A 21,943-nucleotide genomic window follows, 5' to 3' on the forward strand; every position below is an offset into this window, starting at 1 on the left:
GGAAACTCACACTTGCTAACTATGTGATCTGTACGAGTCACTTAATCCTGTTTACTTCAGTTTCCCTTATCTCTATAAAGAATAGAAATGGCAAACCATTCAAGTATCTTTGTTAAGAAAATTTCAAATGGGATCATGAAGAAATGGGGATGATTGAATAATAACAACAATGCAGATTCTCCATTATATTCATACTCAACTCTTTCACAACTTTATTATCAAAATCAGAAAATTTAAGGAAATCAGGTGATGAACAGAAAAGACAGTTAATTGATTTATACTCTCACAGGGTTAGTGTGGGAAGCATAGAGATAGAAGAATAGATAGAAAAGTGGTTTTTCACATGCTTTTTGTCACACTTTTAAAGAAATTCTACATATTATGTAATAGTATTTTATGTAATAATAGTATATTATGTAAAAGGCATTGGCCTTTAATATTGTGGCATGATACAAATATTATATCTTAGAGCTGCAGAAATGGAGATTCAGACAATTTAAGGGACTTGTCAAGATTATAAACCTAAGAAGGAGTGAAGTTAGGATTAGAAAGAAGCCAAGTCTTCTTACCACAAAGACAGCATTCAAATTTCCTATTTGTAACAAAAAGCTAATGTAATAGAAATGCAGACATAAATTACTGGTTCCCTAATGTATAACTGTCTAATAATCAAACAACACTTTGGCTTATCAAGTCTGTAGCTCTCATATTGGTGTAAATGTAAAGTAGAGCTCAATAACTAAAGATTGTCAACATGACTTAAAAGGAATGTATTTCACATATAACCTGAGGCTCCAATGTAGAAGTAATGCTCAGTTCTACATCTCTGTATTTACAGTTGGCTTATTAGTCTAGAAACAAGTCTCTCTCCTCAACCTTTAAAAGCATGCATGACATATTAATTGCAATAATTAATAGTTTTAACCTTCCATCACCACTCACAGTTAAACTATTTTTTGTAGAAACACTTGAGACAAAAATCTGCTTTTTTCAGTCCTAGCAGCCAGGAATTACACAAGAAAGAAATTTATTCTGTTATATTTCATGGTCACGGAATGATTTATTATAGTTTCACATTTATGACTGGATTAAATTTTTTTAAATGCTATTTGTAAAGCATTAGGCAAAGTATTAATACTACAAGGATAAATAAAAACAGACCTTGTTTTCACATAACTACAATTTAAATATAGCCAATAAATGGTGTTATTAGGTAGGGTCTGCAGATTTAAGACAAAAAGTTTTTTTTCCCTTGTTTTCTCTTTTTATTTTATTTTTTTTATTTAATAGCCTTTTATTTACAGGTTATATGCATGGGTAACTTTACAGCATTGACAATTGCCAAACCTCTTGTTCCAATTTTTCACCTCTTACCCCCCATCCCCTCCCCCAGATGGCAGGATGATCAGTAGATGTTAAATATATTAAAATATAAATTAGATACACAATAAGTATACATGACCAAACCGTTATTTTGCTGTACAAAAAGAATCAGACTCTGAAATATTGTACAATTAGCTTGTGAAGGAAATCAAAAATGCAGGTGGGCATAAATATAGGGTTTGGGAATTCAATGTAATGGTTTTTAGACATCTCCCAGAGTTTTTTCTCTGGGCATAGCTGGTTCAGTTCATTACTGCTCCATTGGAAATGATTTGGTTGATCTCATTGCTGAGGATGGCCAAGTCCATCAGAACTGGTCATCATATAGTATTGTTGTTGAAGTATATAATGATCTCCTGGTCCTGCTCATTTCACTCAGCATCAGTTCGTGTAAGTCTCTCCAGGCCTTTCTGAAATCATCCTGTTGGTCATTTCTTAAAGAACAATAATATTCCATAATATTCATATACCACAATTTATTCAGCCATTCTCCAACTGATGGGCATGCATTCAGTTTCCAGTTTCTAGCCACTACAAAAAGGGCTGCCACAAACATTCGTGCACATACAGGTCCCTTTCCCTTCTTTATAATCTCTTTGGGATATAAGCCCAGTAGTAACACTGCTGGATCAAAGGGTATGCACAGTTTGATAACTTTTTGAGCATAGTTCCAAACTACTCTCCAGAATGGTTGGATTCGTTCACAACTCCACCAACAATGTATCAATGTCCCAGTTTTCCCACATCCCCTCCAACAATCATCATTATTTTTTCCTGTCATCTTAGCCAATCTGACAGGTGTGTAGTGGTATCTTAGAGTTGTATTAATTTGCATTTCTCTGATTAATAATGACTTGGAGCATCTTTTCATATGACTAGAAATAGTTTCAGTTTCTTCATCTGAAAATTGTCTGTTCATATCCTTTGACGATTTTTCAATTGGAGAATGGCTTGATTTTTTATGAATTAGAGTTAATTCTCTCTGTATATTTGGAAATGAGACCTTTATCAGAACCTTTGACTGTAAAAATATTTTCCCAGTTTATTGCTTCCCTTCTAATCTTGTAAGACAAAAAGTTAAATGAATTTTCATTTTCCTCTAGTTCTGAAGAAGCTACTTTGTCATTAGAAGCTATTCCCTCATCTACAGGCCCAAACCTCTTCTATTTCCAAAATGAAAAGACCAAACACCACTTTCTCCCCTTGGTTAGATGGCTAATGAAGGTATTCCTGGATTATTATAGACCAAGCAGAGAAGGATAAAACATCAACAACAACTTGTATCCAGTTTTAAACTATGTTTTTTAGAACCTAATTCAAATATATAGAACCATTAGATTCTTTAATGATTTCTTCTCAGGGTCTCCTCCCCTTCAATTTTGAGGAAAGGAAAAAAAAGGAAATCTTTTCCCTACCATTCCTGCTATGAGACAGGATGTCTTTTTATCTTAGATGTTTTTAAATCTTTCACATTTATTAGAAAGAATTTGATACAGTTTTACTCTGAAATAACTTCTGATTTTGCTAATCCCAAATGCAATCCCAAGCTTGAACTACTCTGCTATGTTATGTCATCATTAACATTTATTGAAGTTACATGATCCACAAGTCAACTGGGGGGGTACTTTTCCCTCTTGAATTGCATTACACAGATTTCAGTAGTCAACTGGTCATTAATAGATTACACAGTGAATTCTCTTAACCTCACAACATTAGAAGTTATTCAACTCTTTTATAATGTTTTTATTCTCCATACCATTTTACTAAATATCAGTAATTCTTTATGAATATTACCTTCCAGAGTGACTTTTTCTCAAGTATCATACTCTTCCTTTCAAAAATGTAGTATGGGGGGTGGAACTAAGATAGCAGAGAAGACACACTTCATTCTGAGCTCCCCTGCTACCCTCAAATTATTTATGAAGTTCAACCTCTGAATTAGTGCTAGACTGTCAGAACCAATGAATATTGGGAATACAATACATTACCAACAGAAGATAACAGCAAAGATGGCCAGAAAAGGTATGTTTTAGTCATGCACAGATATGGGAGGAGGCCAGGTCAGGCACAGGCTCTGGTAGGCAAGGAGGCAGAGCACAGAGGTAAGGTCATACTGAGCAGAATGGGAAGGAGCTGGTCTCTGTGGGAGGAAAAACTGCGGGGAAGACTCTACCTTAGTGATCACTACTCTTTCCTGGCAGCAAGCCAGTAGACAGCAGAGAAGTAATAAAACTTCTTTCATAAAAACAGACGGTAAAGAGTGAACCCCAGAGTCTTCCAGGACTTGGTCACACCAATCTTGTACCCAGACCCCAGCCAGTGCTGTCCCACTGCTACTTCACTGCCACTTCCTGTTGTCTGTAGAAAAAGCTTGGAAAGCCCTCATTGCCCCAGAAGAAAACCACAACTTCTTTTTTTTATTATTAATTAAAATGAGTAACAAGGCAAAGCAGACTAACTATAGATAGCTTTTATAGTGAAATACCAGATTTCAAACCCTAAGGAGACTAAAAACAGATTGTCTCTAGATGAAACCCCAAGGTGGGGGGGATATGATCTCGTCTGTACCACCCCAGGCTCTCATACAAGAAATTAAAAAGGGAAACTAAAGGGAAGCTTTGCAAGAAGGTCTGGATAAGGCATAAAACTCACTAAAAGATAAAATGGAAAAAGAAAGCAACTCCCTGAAAAACAGAATTTGTGAACTGGAAAAGGCAAATAACACCTAGGAAAACAAAATTTGTGAATTAGAAAAAGAAAATAACTCCTTAAAAAATTGGTGAAATGAAAAAAAAAAAAACTCCACAGAACAAAACAGCTCATTTAAAAACACAATTGGACAAATAGAAAAAGAAATAAAAAAGTAAATGAAGAAAATAATTCATTAAAATTAGATGACTCAAGATGACATCAAGAATCAGTCGAGCAAAACCAAAAAAATTAAAAAATAGGGAAAAAATGTTAAATACCTACAATATACCTGGAAAATAGATCTAGCAGAGGTAATATAAGGATTATTGGACTCCCTGAAAATCATGACGAAAAAAAGAGCCTACACACTATTTTTCAGGAAATCAGCAAAGAGAACTACCCAGATGGCATAGAATCAGAAGTCAAAATAGCTATTGAAGGAATTCATCAATCACCTACTGAAAGAGACCCCAAAATTAAAACTCCAAGGAATCAGACCAAGGAAAAAATATTACAAGCAGCCAGAAAAAAGCAATTCAAATAACAAGGAGCCACAATAAGGATAATTCAGGATCTAGCATCATTCATCTTAAAGGATAGAAGGGCTTGGAATCTGATATTCAGAAAGGTAAAGGAGCTTGGAATGCAGCCAAGAATTAACTACCCAGGTAAACAGCATTTTCTTCAAGGGAAGAAGATAGAAATTCAATGAAATAAGTAAATTCCATTTATTTCTGATGAAAAAAAAAACAGACCTAACAAAAAATTTAATCTCCAAATATAGGACTCAAGACAAGTATAAAAAGGTAAAAATAACTCTTGAGAACTATATTTCTGTTGTGGGTATACATAACAGTACATGTATAATTTAATTTTACTATCGTAATATAAAAAAGAAACCAGCGATGGAAAGAGGATTGTAACAGAAAAAAAAAGTGGAAAGTGAAGGTAAAATGAGGGAAATTACATCTCAGGAAAAGGCAAAGAAAACAAATTATAATTGAGGGAGAGAAGGGAAGGTGAATTTTGTGTTAATTTTACTCTCATCATATTTGGCTCAAAAAGGAAATATTAGACATATTTAGTTTACAGAGAAGCTTCTCTTAAATCATTGAGAAGTGGGAGGGGAAAAGCAAAAAGGGAAGGATCATGCTAAATAGAAGGGGATATAGAAGTAGTATGGGAAAGTTTTAAGAAAGAGGGAGGGACTTTAAGAAAGAGGACTGAGTGCTCACAGTTTTAATACTGGGGAGAGCAATAAGGGGGAAAGGAAAGAGAAAAGCATGATCTGGGGATATTAAGATGGCAGGAAATACAGCATTAGTAGTCTTAACCAATGTGAATGGGGTGAACTCCCTCATAAAGTAGAGGTGGATAGCAGACTGGATTAAAACCAGAATCCTACAATATCCTGTTTAAAGGAAACACATTTGAAACCAGATGAGACATACAGAGTAAAGGTGAAGGTGGGAGCATATTCTACTATGCCTTAATTGCAATTAAAAAAGCAGGGGTAGCCATCCAGATTTCAGATCAAGCAAAAGCAAAAATTGATCTAATTAAAAACAATAAGGAAGGAGACTATATCTTGCTAAAGGGTACCATAGATATTGAAGCAGTACCAATACAAAAGATATATGCACCAAGTGGTATAGCATCTAACTTCCTAAAGGAGAAATTAAGAGAACTGCAAGAAAAAATAGACAGCAAAATTATAATAGTGGGAGATCTCAACCTTGCACTTTCAGAACTAGATAAATCAAACCCCAAAACAAATAAGAAAGAAGTTAAAGAGGTAAGTAGAACACTAGAAAAGTTAGGTATGATAGATCTTTGGAGAAAACTGAATGGAGACAGAAAGTAGTATACTTTCTTCTCAGCAGTTCATGGAACCTATACAAAAATTGACCACATATTAGGACATAAAGACCTTAAATTCAAATACAGAAAGAAAGAAATAGTAAATGCACCTGAGACCAAAATGCAATAAAAAACTACATTCAAAAAAAAGCCAGAGGAAAATAATTAAAAAGTAATTGGAAACTAAATAATCTCATCCTAAAGAATGAATGCGTGAAACAGCAAATCAGACACAATCAATAATTTCATCAAAGTGAATGACAATAATGAGACAACATACCAAAATTTGTGGGATGCAGCCAAAGCAGGAATAAGATGAAATTTTATATCTCTATATGCTTACTTGCATAAAATAGAGAAAGAGAAGATCAATATATTGGGTTTACAGCTAAAAAAAGGTAAAAAAAAGAACAAATTACCCCCCTCCCCGTCAAATACTAAACTTGAAATTCTCAAAATAAAAGGAGAGATCAATCAAATTGAAAATAAAAATACTATTGAATTAGTAAATAGATCTAAGAGTTGGTTTTATGAAAAAATCCAACAAATAGATAAATCTTTAGTTAATTTGGAAAAAAGGAAAGGAAAATCAAATGGTTAATCTCAAAAATGAAAAGGGAGAACTATCCACCAATACAGAGGAGACTAGAGAAATTATCTGGAATTACTTTGCCCAACTTAATGCCAATAATTTTGACAGTCAATGTAAAATGGAGGAATACCTACAGAAATATAGATTGCTCATATTAACAGAAGAGGAAATAAATTATTTAAATGGTCCCATTTTAGAAAAAGAAATAAAGTCAATAATTACAGCCATCTAGTTTTTAACAAAACCAAAGATCCCATCTTTTGGAATAAGAATTCACTATTTGACAAAAACTGCTGGGAAAACTGGAAATTAACATGGCAGAAACTAAGCATTGACCCACATTTAACACCATACACCAAGATAAAATCAAAATGGGTTCATAATTTAAACATAAAGAACAAGATTATAAATAAATTAGAAGAACAAAGGATAGTTTACCTCTCAGACTTGTGGAAGAGGAAGGAATTTGTGACCAATGAAGAACTAGAGATTATTATTGATCACAAAATAGAAAATTTTGATTATATCAAGTTAAAAAGCTTTTGTACAAACAAAACTAATGCAGAACAAGATTAGAAGGGAAGCAATGAATTAGGAAAACATTTTTACAGTTAAAGGTTATAATAAAGGCTTCATTTCCAAAATATATAGATAATTGACTCTAATTTGTAAGAAATCAAGTCATTCTCCAGTTGATAAATGGTCAAAGATATGAAGACAATTTTCAGATGATGAAATTCAAATTATTTCTACTCATATGAAAGGTTGTTCCAAATAACTATTGATCAGAGAAATGCAAATTAAGAAAAGTCTGAGATACCACTATATACGTATAAGATTGGCTAAGATGAGAGGAAAAGATAATGATGAATGTTGGAGGGGATGCGGGAAAACTGGGACACTTATCCATTATTGGTGGGTTGTGAATGTATCCAACCATTCTGGAGAGCAATTTCCAACTAGGCTCAAAAAGTAATCAAACTGTGCATACCCTTTGATCTAGCAGTGTTACTACTGGACTTATATCCCAAAGAGATATTAAAGAAGGGAAGGGGACGTGTATGTGCAAAAATATTTAGGGCAGCCTTTTTTGTAGTGGCTAGAAACTGGAAACTGAATGGATGCTCATCAGTTGAGAAAGGTTGGGTAAATTGTGGTATATAAATGTTATGGGATATTATTTTTCTGTAAGAAATGACCAACTGGATGAATACAGAGAGTCTTGGAGAAATTCACATGAACTGATGCTAAGTGAAATGAGCAGAACCAGGAGATCATTATACACTTCAGCAACAATACTATATATCAATTCTGATGGAAGTGGATATTTTCACCAATGAGAAGATCCAATTCAGTTCTAATTGATCAGTGATGAACAGAACCAGCTACATCCAAAGAAAGAACACTGGGAAATGAATGTGAACTGTTTGCATTTTTGTTTTCCTTCCCAGGTTATTTTTACCTTTCTAAATCTGATTTTTCTTGTACAACAAGAGAACTCTATAAATATGTGCATATATATTGTATTTAAGATATAGTTTAACATGTTTAACATGTATGAGACTGCCTGCCATCTAGGGGAAGGGGTGGAGGGAAGGAAGGGAAAAATTGGAACAGAAGTGATTGCAAGGGATAATGTTGAAAAATCACCCATGCATATGTTCTGTCAATAAAAAGCTATAATAAAAAAAAAAGAAAGTAGAAAAGAAGTGAATATATTCATGATTTCTGGAAAAAAAAGAAAGAAAAAGAAAGAGAACAAAGCTATTAATCAACTCCCTAAGAAAAAAAATCCCCAGAACCAGAGAGATTTACATGTGAATTCTACCAAAAATTTAAAGAACACTTAACTACAATGCTATATAAACTATTTGAAAAAATAGGGAATGAAGTAATTCTATCAAATTCCTTGTATGACATAGACATGGTACTGATACCTAAACCAGATAGGACAAACAGAAAAAGAAAATTATAGACCAATCTCCTTAATGAATATTGATGCAAAAATCTTAAATAAAATATTAGCAAAAAAGATTACAGACATCATCTCCAGGATAACACACCATGACCAAGTAGGATTTGTATCAGGAATGCAAGGCTGGTTCAATGTTAGGAAAACTATTAGCATAATTGACTATATCCATAACCAAATTAACAAAAATATATGATCATCCCAATAGATGCACAAAAAGCATTTGATAAAACCCAATACCCATTCCTATTAAAAACACTAGAGGGTATAAAAATAAATAGACTTCTCTCTAAAATAGTAGCATCTTTTTAAAACCATCAGTAAGCATCAAATGTAATGGGGATAAACTGGATCCATTTCAGTAAAATCAGGAGTAAAACAAGGTTGCCCACTATCACCATTACTATTCATTATTGTATTAGAAATGCTAGCTTTGACAATAAGATGAAAAAGAGATCAACAGAATTAAAGTAGATAATGAGGAAACCAAATTATCTCTCTTTGCAGATGATATGATGGAATACTTAGAGAACCCCAGAAACTCTAATAAAAAGCTATTAGAAATAATCCACATCTTTAACAAAGTTGCAGGATACAAAGTAAATCCACATAAATCATCATCATTTTTATACATCACTAACAAAATCCAACAGCAAGAGATACAAAGAGAAATTCCATTTAAAATAACTGTCTATAGAACAAAATATTTGGGAATCTATCTGCCAAGGGAAAGTCAGGAATTATATTAACAGAAGTACAAAACACTTTCCACACAAATAAAGTCAGATCTAACCAACAGGATAAATGTTAAGTCCTCTTGGATAGGTCGAGCAAATATAACAAAGATGACAATACAACCTAAACAAACTGATTTATTTAGTGGTATACAAATTAGACTCCCAGAAACTATTTTAATGAGCTAGAAAAAATAACAACAAAATTCATCTGGAAGAACAAAAGGTCAAGAATTTCAAGGGAATGAATGAAAAATAAATTAAATGAAAATGGCCTAGCTGTACCAGATCCAAAAGCATATTATAAAGCACTGGTCACCAAAACCATTTGGTATTGGCTAAGAAATAAACTAGTTTATCAGGGGAATAGATTAGGTTCACAGAACATAATCGTCAATAACTATAGCAATCTTGTGTTTGACAAACCCAAAGACTGCAGCTTTTGGGATAAGAATTCACTATTTGACAAAAATTGCAAGGAAAATTGGAAATTAGTATGGCAGAAACTAGGCACTGACACACATTAAACACCATACACCAAGATAAGATCAAAATGGGTTCATGACCTAGACATAAAGAATGAGATTATAAATAAATTAGAAGAACATAGGACAGTTTACCTCTCAGACCTGTGGAGGAGAAAGGGATTTGTGACCAAAGAAGAACTAGAGATGATTATTGATCACAAAATCGAAAATTTTGATTATATCAAGTTAAAAAGTTTTTCTACAAACAAAACTAATGCAGATAAGATTAGAAGGGAAGCAATAAACTGGGAAAACATTTTTATATTCAAAGGTTCTGATAAAGGCCTCATTTCCAAAACATATAGAGAATTGACTCTAATATATAAGAAAGCAAATAGTTCTCCAATTGATAAATGGTCAAAGGATATGAATAGACAATTTTCAGATGAAGGAATTGAAATTTATAGTCATATGAAAAGATTCTCCGAATCATTATTGAGCAGAGAAATGCAAATTAAGAGAACGCTGAGATACCACTACACACCTCTCAGATTGGTTAAGATGACAGGAAAAGACGACAGGAGATGTGAGAAGACTGGGACACTGATATATTTTGGTGGAACTGTGAGTGGATCCAACCATTCTGAAGAGCCATTTGGAACTATCTTCAAAAAGTTATCAAACTGTGTATGCCCTTTGATCCAGCAAAGTTACTCCTGGGCTTATACCCCAAAGAGATCTTAAAAAAGGGATAGGGACCTGTATGTGCAAAAAAATTGTGGCATCCTTTTTGTAGTGGCTAGAAACTGGAAATTGAATGGATGCCTATCAATTGGAGAATGGCTGAATAAATTGTAGTATATGGATATTATGGAATATTATTGTTTAGTAAGAAATGACCAGCAGGATGATTTCAGAGAGGCTGGAGAGACTTACATGAATTGATGCTAAGTGAAATGAGCAGAACTAGGAGATCATTATATACTTCAACAATTTTATATGATGATTAATTCTGATTGCCATGGCTATCTTCAATAATGAGATGGCCCAAATCAGTTTCAATTGTTAAGTAATGAAGAGAACCATCTATACCCAGTGAAAGAACTATGGGAAATCAGTGTGGACCACGACATAGCATTCCCACTCTATATGTTATTGTTTGCTTGCATTTTTATTTTCCTTCTCAGGTTATTTTTATATTCTTTCTAAATCTGATTTTTATTGTGCAGTAAGATATGTATAAATATGTATACATATATTGTATTTAATATATACTTTAACATATTTAACATGTATTGGACTGCCTACCATCTAGGGGAGAGGGTTGGAGGAAGGAGGGGAAAAGTTGAAACAGAAGGTTTTGCAAGGGTCAATAATGAAAAATTACCCATACATATGTTTCATAAATAAAAAGCTATAAAAAGTGTATTATACCTATATCTGACCAGTCATCAAAATATATTTCACTAAGGGATCAAAAAGTAAGCAAAGCAAGACATTGACAGCAATGAATTGGCAGCCATAATCAAACCATAAGCAATAAGTATAAGTAGCTTTGCACTTGCCCTTGAATTAAACTGTTCAATAAGAGTGCACAATAGAACAATTAATTAACAGGCATTTGTATAAACATGTAATATAGGAAGTAAAATGATTGGATATAGTGATGGCACATATATAAAAAAGAAAAAAATTAGTAATAAAAGTCATAAATTAAAACAATATTTGAAACAAAATCCAGCTCTTAATTCATTAAGAAAAACTAGTAAAATAAGAAAAACATATAATCTTGAAAAGAAACTTGTAGTGTAAAATTTAAAAATCTAACAAATGCAAAAGAAATTTCAATACAATTATTTTTCTTTTAAAATGCCCAATTTTGAGCTAAATTCATTGCCTAACAAGTTGTAAAGGGTAAAACCAAATTAATTTAAAGCATAAAATTTAAATTTCAGAAAGATAAGTAAGATACAGTTTTATAGTAAAGATATTTTCAATTCACACATCTATAATGCAAGAAATAATGCTTAAAAGGAATTGAGTAGGAAGGACCAGAATGTGATCTAAATTCCCCAAACCAAGGTAAAGTAAAAAATAAAAACAAATTCCAAAATGCCATATCCAGTGGAAAACCTCTCCACTGGTACTCAATTGGGTATACTGTTTAAGAAGGCTTGGAGGTTTAAGGTAGAAAGCAAAAGTGAAATGTAGAAACTCTCACTTTCTCCCCTTGCCTCAGTTTTTGGAATTTGGCAGTGGTTGCACTTCCCAAAGACATCTTTCTCCCATCTTCACTCCACAGTGTGTACCACAACTTCTCCTACAAATTTCTTGCCCAAGGGTATGTATTCATCTTACCACATACATCCCTACTCTTGTGGTACTTATTATCATGATCGTTTTCATTGTCTAAGAGGTTCTATTTTGATTCATATAACATATACTCTTTTCATGTCCCAGAAGCACTTAATTAAAACAAACAAACAAACAAGCAAACAAACAAACAAAGAACTAGAAGTATTATGTATAAAAGGGCAGTTTAGGATGATATGAGGAAAGACATACAGGAAGGAAAAACAGATTTTTCCCTGGAAGAATGGTGGAGGAATTGACAATTAAGTTGGGTCACAAAGGAAAAGAAAGAGATGAGTGAATCTCTTTCATAAATATATCATAAATACAAGCAAAGATGGGAAATTCTATTACAGGTATAAGAAATAGTATGAATGATGGAAAAATGACAGGATAAAAGCAGAGATGAAAAGTAGTTCAATTTTTTTCTAGAACATTAAAAATATAAAAATGAGTAATACAGAATAGTTTCACCATTATTTAGCAATTTAAAAAGGGAAATTTCAAGGCCTTGACTGCCCACATTAGGAGTTATGTGTCATTCAGTAAGTGGTAAGGAGCCAATGAAGGTTTCCAAATAGAGGAGTAATGTGATCTAAATAGTATCCTAATGAAGATAACTCAAGTGGTGGCATGGAGAATAGATTAGAAAGAAAATACAACATATATGGGATTTAATATATATTTAAAAATATTTAACATATATTGGACTACCTGCCATTTAGGGGAGGGGGGGAGACGGGGAAATTGGAACAGAGGTTTTGCAAAGTTCAATGTTAAAAATTACCCATGTATATGTTTTATAAATAAAGAGCTATAAAAACAAAATTAAAAAAAGGTAATTTCTTAAAAAAAGAAGACTATATACTAGTTTATTGCATTTCTAGTGGTTTTAACTTCTTATGATTACAAAGTATTTCTCAATCATAATGATATAATAAAGTTGTAGAAAATTACTATGATGTTAACAAATTTTCTAATAATATAAAAGAACTTTTGAAATAATAAAAGTATAAAATATATTTATTTGTTTGAAAATAGCAGAACAAGCCTTCCTCAAAAATTAAAATAGTTTCTTCTTTTTTTGTTATAGTAGAAGTTTTATTTGTTAGCAAACTAGAAAGGAAACATACTTATCAATTGAGAAATTATTCAAGTTTAGTCACTAAACAAATTATGGCATATTTGTATAACAAATAATATTGTGCCATTAAATTTAAATATATATATATTATGCCATAAATTTTTAAAAAAATATATTAAGAACTCAGAAAAATCATGGAAATATTCAATTAAACTATTGTAGGGATGTTGGGGACAGGACACAATCAGGAAAAGCACATACATAAAAACTACAATGATGTAAATAAAATTAAAAACAACTGCAACACTGAAAGGCAGCTAAACAAATTAATTGCTCTGATACATCTTGTTTCCAGAAGACATGCTAATGCACTTATATAGAAAGAAAAGTATGAAATGATGACAGTTCTATAATGGTCAGTTTTGATCAAATGATTTTTTTATAGTGAGGAATTATATAGAAGAAAGAGATAGGTTAGGAAATAGTACTGATATAAAAGTAAAAAGTTTCATTAAATATTTAAAAAGAAATAAAGACTAATAATGTTGTTGTTTAGTCATTTCAGTCATATCTGATTCTCTGTTACCCAATTTGAGGTTTTCTTGACAACGATATTGAAATGATTTACCATTTCTTCTCCAGCTCACTTTATTGATGAGAAAACTGTCAACAGGGTTAAGCGATTTGCCCAGGGTCACATACCTGGTAAATATCTGAGGTAAATATCAGGTATTCCAATACTCTCAGAAAAGAAGACCTTTCTTCCGCCAATGTGGCAGTATGAGGGAGAGTTCAGTAGCCCTGGAGAAGGGCTAAAAGTGAAGAGCTAAAGAAAAATAAAACCTTACTAGTCTCAGAATAGAGAAAGAAATATTACTGATGTTTTTTTAACCAAAACACTACTCTTGGCCTGAGTTTGGTGATATACAACATTGTTGAGGTCAGAATTTCCTGTAGTAATGATTATGGAAGTTTATTTAGCCCTGCAACCCAATGTAAACATCTTAATTCTATCTACTTTCCTTACAAACTACAAAGTTGTTGTAAGAAGAACTTATACAGTGAAGTAGTCTCATTTTCTTCACTAGATAAGAAACATCTTTCATCTGCTATGACCCCTAGAGACTTAATGGAGTTATTATGCTGTTAATTATAAAGGAAAATTTGAGTAACTGTATATTTAGCCCTAACTCCAATAAAAGGCCTAGAGGTTACAAAAATTTTAGCAGTTGGTCAGTAACACATATATTTGTAGAGTGAGAAAATCCATATGCATGTAAAGTTTAACAGCATTATGGTAGGGCACCCTCTAGAAGAGGAGATTTAATTGTCCTCAGAAGACTAATGGGCATAGAATGTGGCACATTGTTGGGGTGGGGATATATTAATCCAATCTGTCAAATTCACTTCCTTTAGAAATAAGTTTTTTTAATAATAACTTTTTATTTTCAAAATACATGCAAAGATAGTATTCAGCATCCATACTTAAAAAAAAAAAAAAAAACTTGTTTTCCAATTTTTTCTCCCTCCCTTCCCCCACACCTCTTATGGAAAAGAACAAGTAATCCAATATAGGTTAAACATTTGCAATTCTAGCGATGATTTCTTAAAAATGCAATTCTCCAAATTTATTATTCTTTTCTTCCTGCCAGTTGCATTTTGCTAATTGCATTTTTTTTTAAATTTAAGAGATATGACCATTTCTTCTCTTAGAAGGAAAAAAACAAAACAAAACAAGCATTTTAGATCAATAAAGGGAATCTGACCTTAACAAGCAAGTGATTCCAAGCCTTTTTATAGCTTAAAAATCAGGGTTCTTTTCTATATATTTAATAAATTACTTGCTATTGCTTAGCATGCTTGAAAGAAAGTTATGCTCCAGGGATTTCTATATATCACACTATTTCTTTTTGGTTTGAAAATAATGCAATACTATTCTTATTTTCTTAAAAGTATAACAAGGTTGTGATTTGAAGATGAGATAATCCAAATCACTACCTTGCTTCTAAACATTTTGAGCTTCAATTTCTTGAACATTAATATTCCAGAGTAAAGGGTTTAAAATAAAAAAACCAAAATATTATGCATACAGACATACATGCATGAATATATGTGTACACAACTGTCTCTATTTTGTTTGTACAGAGTTAAAAACAGACATTTAAGTTTCTCTAGTGACTCTTCCCAAGAGAGGCAGGAGGAAGTATGAGATTGTGGTCAAAAGCTAGCTACTTTGCTCTGCTTAGAGAGAGAAGGGTAAATGATCTATAATTATATTTATGATCCTTTCAATATTATTAATCTAGGGGACGACTTTTTTAGGTTCAAGCTAAACTTCTGATTGCTATTTCATAATGGGGTATGGAGGGCTCCAAGCTTCATATTTACAGCTTGACTTTAAGGACCAGCTGCATAATGAACACTTACAGAAAAATAATAAAGGGACTTACTTGTCCAAAACAATAACAAAACAGAAAGCAGAGAAACTATACTTATAAGAATCTATACTGGATAATGTAGATTGAAGGATTTCCTGGATTGGGAGTAAGACATTTCACTTCAACAAATAAGAGAGAGAGACAGACAGACACACACACACACACACACACACACAGAGACAGAGAGACAGAGAGACAGAGACATAGAAAAGAGTGAGACAGAAAGAGATAGAGACAGAGAGAGACAGAGACAGAGAGATTCTGAGAGAGCTCCTAGATCTCATCAAGAGAAAAATCCCTGCAGTCTCTAGTGTAACTAGCTTTGGAAAACTATATAATAGAGGCTACCAGATCCTCCCTCATGGGTTTCTTTCTCTATAGCCTTTTTCTCAATGAATGGAAAAGAGATTGACATAGCATATCTTCTGTCCTAGTTGGGAGCCCATAGAACCCTAGATATCTTTCCTTTCTCTTACAAACTGTTCTTTCTCTTATCTAGCTGTAGGGCATTGATCTCCACCAATGATTATAAGTATGTGTATATGTATATGCATATATACATACATATATAAACACACACAAAACATATATATACATACATGGACATAGTTGTTGTCCTTTGTCCTTGAAAAGGACCAAAATGACATCATTAATGTAGAGTCAAATCAGTGTATCCAACTGTGGCTGAAGAGATGAGTTGGGAATGCTCTGCCATAAGACAAACACAAATACTTCCTATGATCACTTAGATTGACTTCTCTAATTTTGCTTATTTCGATTTTCTTCTGAATCAATTCAATACTGCTTTGCTCATAGAGCATAGCATCTTCTCTTATAGGAGCATGCCATCCTGGGTCCTTATCAGTGTCTCCCATATAATTCCATCAATTCTAAAATTCTTAAGAGAGATCTTGAGAGTGTCTTTGTATTGCTTTTTCTGACCACCACATGAGTGTGTGAGTTCTCCATAAAATAGCTTTTTTTGGCAGGTGTACATTTGGTATTTGAACAACATGTCCAACCCAAAGGAAATGCACTCTCTGAAACAACCAATTCTTGGCAGTTTAGTTCAAGAAAGGATCTCAATGTCTGGTATCTCATCCTGCCAGGTGATTTTCAGAATCTTCCTAAGAAAATTCATATGGGGGTCATTCAGTTTCCTGACATGACACTGATATGCTATCCAGATCAGCACAAAGGTTCTCAGTTTGGTAGACAATGTAACAGCTCTCCATGCTAAAATTTCCTCTGAAGACTCCCAGATACTGAGCTAGATCTGGCAATGCATAAATCAAACTCATTATCAATGTATACATCCCTGTAAAGTATAATGCCAAAATAAGTGAATATCTACTATATTCAACATTTTTTCCATTTGCTGTAACTTCTACACTTATAGATGGTGTGGTGTTAGATAATGGAGTATCCAACACTCCCTCTGCTTTAGTTTTGGCTTGTAGCCTTTTCAAGTTGAAGAATTTACCCCAGTGTAGGAGCTGATCTTGATGCCATATTTGTCCTCATAAAAGCTTTTTGGCAACATGTCTGCAAACATCATGCTAAAAAGCATGGGAACAATCACCTAGCCTTGTTTCACTCCAAGTGAAAGATTGACAGAATTCTCCATTGACCAGAATCCAGGTGAGTATGGCATTATGAAACTGACATACTATCTTTTTTTTTTTTAATAGCCTTTTATTTACAGGATATAAACATGGGTAACTTTACAGCATTAACAATTGCCAAAACTCTTGTTCCAATTTTCACCTCTTACCACCCCACCCCTCCCTAGATGGCAGGATGACCAGTAGATGTTAAATATATTAAAATATAAATTAGATACACAATAGGTATACCGACCAAAACGTTATTTTGCTGTAGAAAAGAATCAGACTCTGAAATATTGTACAATTAGCTTGTGAAGGAAATCAAAAATGCAGGTGTGCATAAATATAGGGATTGGAATTCAATGTAATGGTTTTAGTCATCTCCCAGAGTTCTTTTCTGGGCATACCTAGTTCAGTTTCATTACTGCTCCATTAGAAATGATTTGGTTGATCTCGTTGCTGAGGATGGCCTGATCCATCAGAACTGGTCATCATATAGTATTGTTGTTGAAGTATATAATGATCTCCTTGTCCTGCTCATTTCACTCAGCATCAGTTCATTTAAGTCTCTCCAGGCCTTTCATAAATTATCCTGTTGGTCATTTCTTACAGAACAGTAATATTCCATAATTTTCATATACCACAATTTATTCAACCATTCTCCAACTGATAGACATCCATTCAGTTTCAGTTTTTAGCCACTCAAAAGGGCTGCCATAAACATTCTTGCCATACAGGTCCCTTTCCCTTCTTTATAATCTCTTTGGGATATAATCCCAGTAGTAACACTCTGGATCAAAGGGTATGCACACAGTTTGATAACTTTTTGAGCATAGTTCCATACTACTCTCCAAAATGGTTGGATTCGTTCACAACTCCACCAACAATGCATCAAATGTCCCAGTTTTCCTGCATCCCCTCAACAATCATTACTTTTCCTGTCATCTTAGCCAATCTGACAGGGTGTGTGGTAGTATCTTAGAGTTGTCTTAATTTGCATTTCTCTGATTAATAATGACTTGGAGCATCTTTTCATATGACTAGAAATAGTTTCAATTTCTTCCTCTGAGAATTGTCTGTTCATATCCTTTGACCATTTTTCAATTGGAGAATGGCTTGATTTTTTATAAATTAGAGTTAATTCTCTATATATTTTGGAAATGAGGCCTTTATCAGAACTTTGACTGTAAAAATATTTTCCCAGTTTATTGCTTCCCTTCTAATCTTGTCTGCAGTAGTTTTGTTTTGTACAAAACTTTTCAGTTTGAGTATAATCGAAATTTTCTATTTTGTGATCAGTAATGATCTCTAGTTCTGCTTTGGTCATAAAGACCTTCCACTTCCACAGGTCTGATAGGTAAACTATCCTATGTTCCTCTAATTTATTAATAATTTCATTCTTTATGCCTAGGTCATGAACCCATTTTGACCTTATCTTGGTGTACGGCGTTAAGTATGGATCAATGCCTAGTTTCTGCCATATTAGTTTCCAATTTTCCCAGCAATTTTTATCAAACAGTAAGTTCTTATCCCAAAAGCTGGGATCTTTGGGTTTATCAAAGACTAGGTTCTATATTTGTTGACTGTTTTATCCCTTTGAACCTAATCTATTCCACTGGTCAACTAATCTATTTCCTTAGCCAATACCAAATAGTTTTGGTAACTGCTGCTCTATAATATAATTTTAGATCTGGTACACTAAAGCCACCTTCATTTGATTTTTTTTTTCATTAATTCCTTGAGAATTTTGAGCCTTTTGTTTTCCATATGAACTTTTGTTTATTTTTTCTAGGTCAGTTAAAATAGTTTTTTGGAGTCTGATTGGTATAGCGCTAAATAAATAGATTAGTTTGGGTAATATTGTCATCTTTATTATATTTGCTCGCCCTATCCAAGAGCATTTAATATTTTTCCAATTGGTTAGATCAGACTTAATTTGTGTGAAAAGTGGTCTGTAATTTTGCTCATAAAGTTTCTGATTTTCCCTTGGCAGATAGATTCCTAAATATTTTATATTATCAGTACTTACTTTAAATGGAATTTCTCTTTGTAACTCTGACTGTTGGATTTTGTTAGTGATATATAAGAATGCTTGATGACTTATGTGGGTTTATTTTATAACCAGCAACTTTGCTAAAGTTGTGGATTATTTCTAATAACTTTTAGCAGAATCTCTGGGGTTCTCTAAGTATACCATCATGTCATCGGCAATGAGTGATAATTTGGCTTCCTCATTGCCTATTTTTATTCCTTTAATCTCTTTCTCAGCTCTTATTGCTAAAGCTAGCGTTTCTAATACAATATTCAATAGTAACGGTGATAGTGGGCAACCTTGTTTCACTCCCGATCTTATTGGGAATGGTTGCAGTTTGTCTCCATTACATATGATGCTTACTGATGGTTTTAAATAGATGCTGCTAATTTTTTTAAGGAAAAGTCCATTTATTCCTATACTCTCAAGTGTTTTTAATAGGAATGGATGTTGGATTTTATCAAATGCTTTTTCTGCATCTATTGAGATGATCATATGGTTTTATTAATTTGGTTATTAACATGGCAATTATATTGAAGTTTTCCTAATATTGAACCAGCTCTGCATTCCTGGTATAAATCCTACTTGATCATAGTGTATTATCTTGGAGATGATTTTCTGTAGTCTTTTTGCTAATATCTTATTTAAGATTTTAGCATCAATATTCATTAGGGAGATTGGTCTATAATTTTCTTTCTCTGTTTTCAGCCTACCTGGTTTAGGTATCAGTACCATGTCTGTGTCATGGAAGGAATTTGGTAGGACTCCTTCATTCCCTATTTTATCAAATAATTTATATAGCATTGGGGCCAATTGTTCTTTAAATGTTTGGTAAAATTCACATGTAAATGCATCTGGTCCTGGAGATTTTTTCTTAGGGAGTTGTTTAATTGCCTGTTCTATTTCTTTTTCTGAAATGGGACTATTCAAGCAATTTACTTCCTCCTCTGTTAGTCTGGGAAGTCTATATTTTTGGAAGTAGTCATCCATTTCACTTAGGTTATCAAATTTATTGGCATAAAGTTGAGCAAAATAACTCCTTATTATTTCTCTTATTTCCACTTCATTGGTGGAAAGTTCTCCCTTTTCATTTTTAAGACTACTAATTTCATTTTCCTCCCTCCTTTTTCTAATCAGATTTACCAAAGGCTTATCTATTTTATTGGCTTTTTCATAGAACCAACTCTTAGTTTTATTAATTAGTTCAATAGTTTTTTACTTTCAATATTTTAATTTCTCCTTTTAATTTTAGAATTTCCAATTTAGTATTTGATTGGGGGTTTTTAATTTGGTCTTTTTTAGTTTTTTAGTTGCAAGCCAATTCATTAATCTTTTCTTTCTGTTTTATTCAAGTAAGCCTCTAAGGATATAAAATTCCCTCTTATTACCGCTTTGGCTCATCCCACAAATTTTGGTATGATGTCTCATCATTGTCATTATCTTGAGTGAAATTATTAATTGTATCTATAATTTGCTGCTTCACCCAATCATTCTTTAAAGATGAGATTGTTTAGTTTCCAATTACTTTTTGGTCTATTTCCCCTAACATTTTTGTTGAATGTAGTTTTTATTGCATCATGATCTGAATAGAAAGCATTTACTATTTCTGCTTTCGTGCATTTAATTTTGAGGTCTTTATGTCCTAATATATGGTCAATTTTTGAATAGGTTCCATGAACTGCTGAGAAGAAAGTATATTCCCTTCTATCTCCATTCAATTTTTTCCAAAGATCCAACATACCTAATTTTTCTAATATTCTATTTACTTCTTTAATTTCTTTCTTATTTGTTTTGTGGTTTGATTTGTCTAATTCTGAGAGTGCAAGGTTGAGATCTCCTACTATTACAGTTTTGTTGTCTATTTCTTCTTGCAACTCTCTTAACTTCTCCTTTAGGAAGTTGAGTGCCATACCATTTGGTGCATATATGTTTAATATTGATATTGCTTCGTTGTTAATGCTACCCTTTAGCAGGATGTAGTTTCCTTCCTTATCTCTTTTAATTAGATCAATTTTTACTTTTGCTTGATCTGAGATAAGGATGGCTACCCCTGCTTTTTTTGACTTCACCTGAAGCATAATAGATTTTGCTCCAGCCTTTTACCTTTACTTATATGTATCCCCTACTTTAAATGTGTTTCTTGTAAACAACTATATTGTAGGGTTCTGACTTTGATCAGTCTGCTATCTGCCTCCTCTTTATGGGGAGTTCATCCCATTCAATTTCACGGTTAGAATTACTAAATCTGTATTTCCTGCCATCCTAATAACCCCAGATTGTGCTTTACTTATTCTTGCCTCCCCAACCCTCTTTCCCCTTTTTAAACTTATGTCCTCTCTTGTATCATGATACTTATCCTCTTTATAATCCCTCCCTCCCCCCTTTGAGTCTTTCCCCTTCCTTGCCTTTATTACTCTTTTTCTTTTCACTTTTCCTCTCCCCCTGTTTTAATGAGGCGAGAAGAATTTTCTCTAAAACAAATGTCAATTATTTTTTTTCTTTTGAGCCAACTCTGATGAGAGTAAGATTCACCAATGTTCCTCCCCTCTCTAAATTCCCTCAGATATGATAAGTTTCCTTAGCCTCTTTGTGGATGTGGTTTCCCTCTTTTTATCCCTCCTTCCCACCTTATTCTGCCATCATCCCTTTTCCATATCTACTTCCCTTTTTTTATGTTATATCAGTACAATCAAATTATACATGTATTCTTTTTGTATATCCACAACAGAAA

Source organism: Sarcophilus harrisii, chromosome 1 (genome assembly GCF_902635505.1).
Source record: "Sarcophilus harrisii chromosome 1, mSarHar1.11, whole genome shotgun sequence".
NCBI classification, from domain to species: domain Eukaryota; kingdom Metazoa; phylum Chordata; class Mammalia; order Dasyuromorphia; family Dasyuridae; genus Sarcophilus; species Sarcophilus harrisii.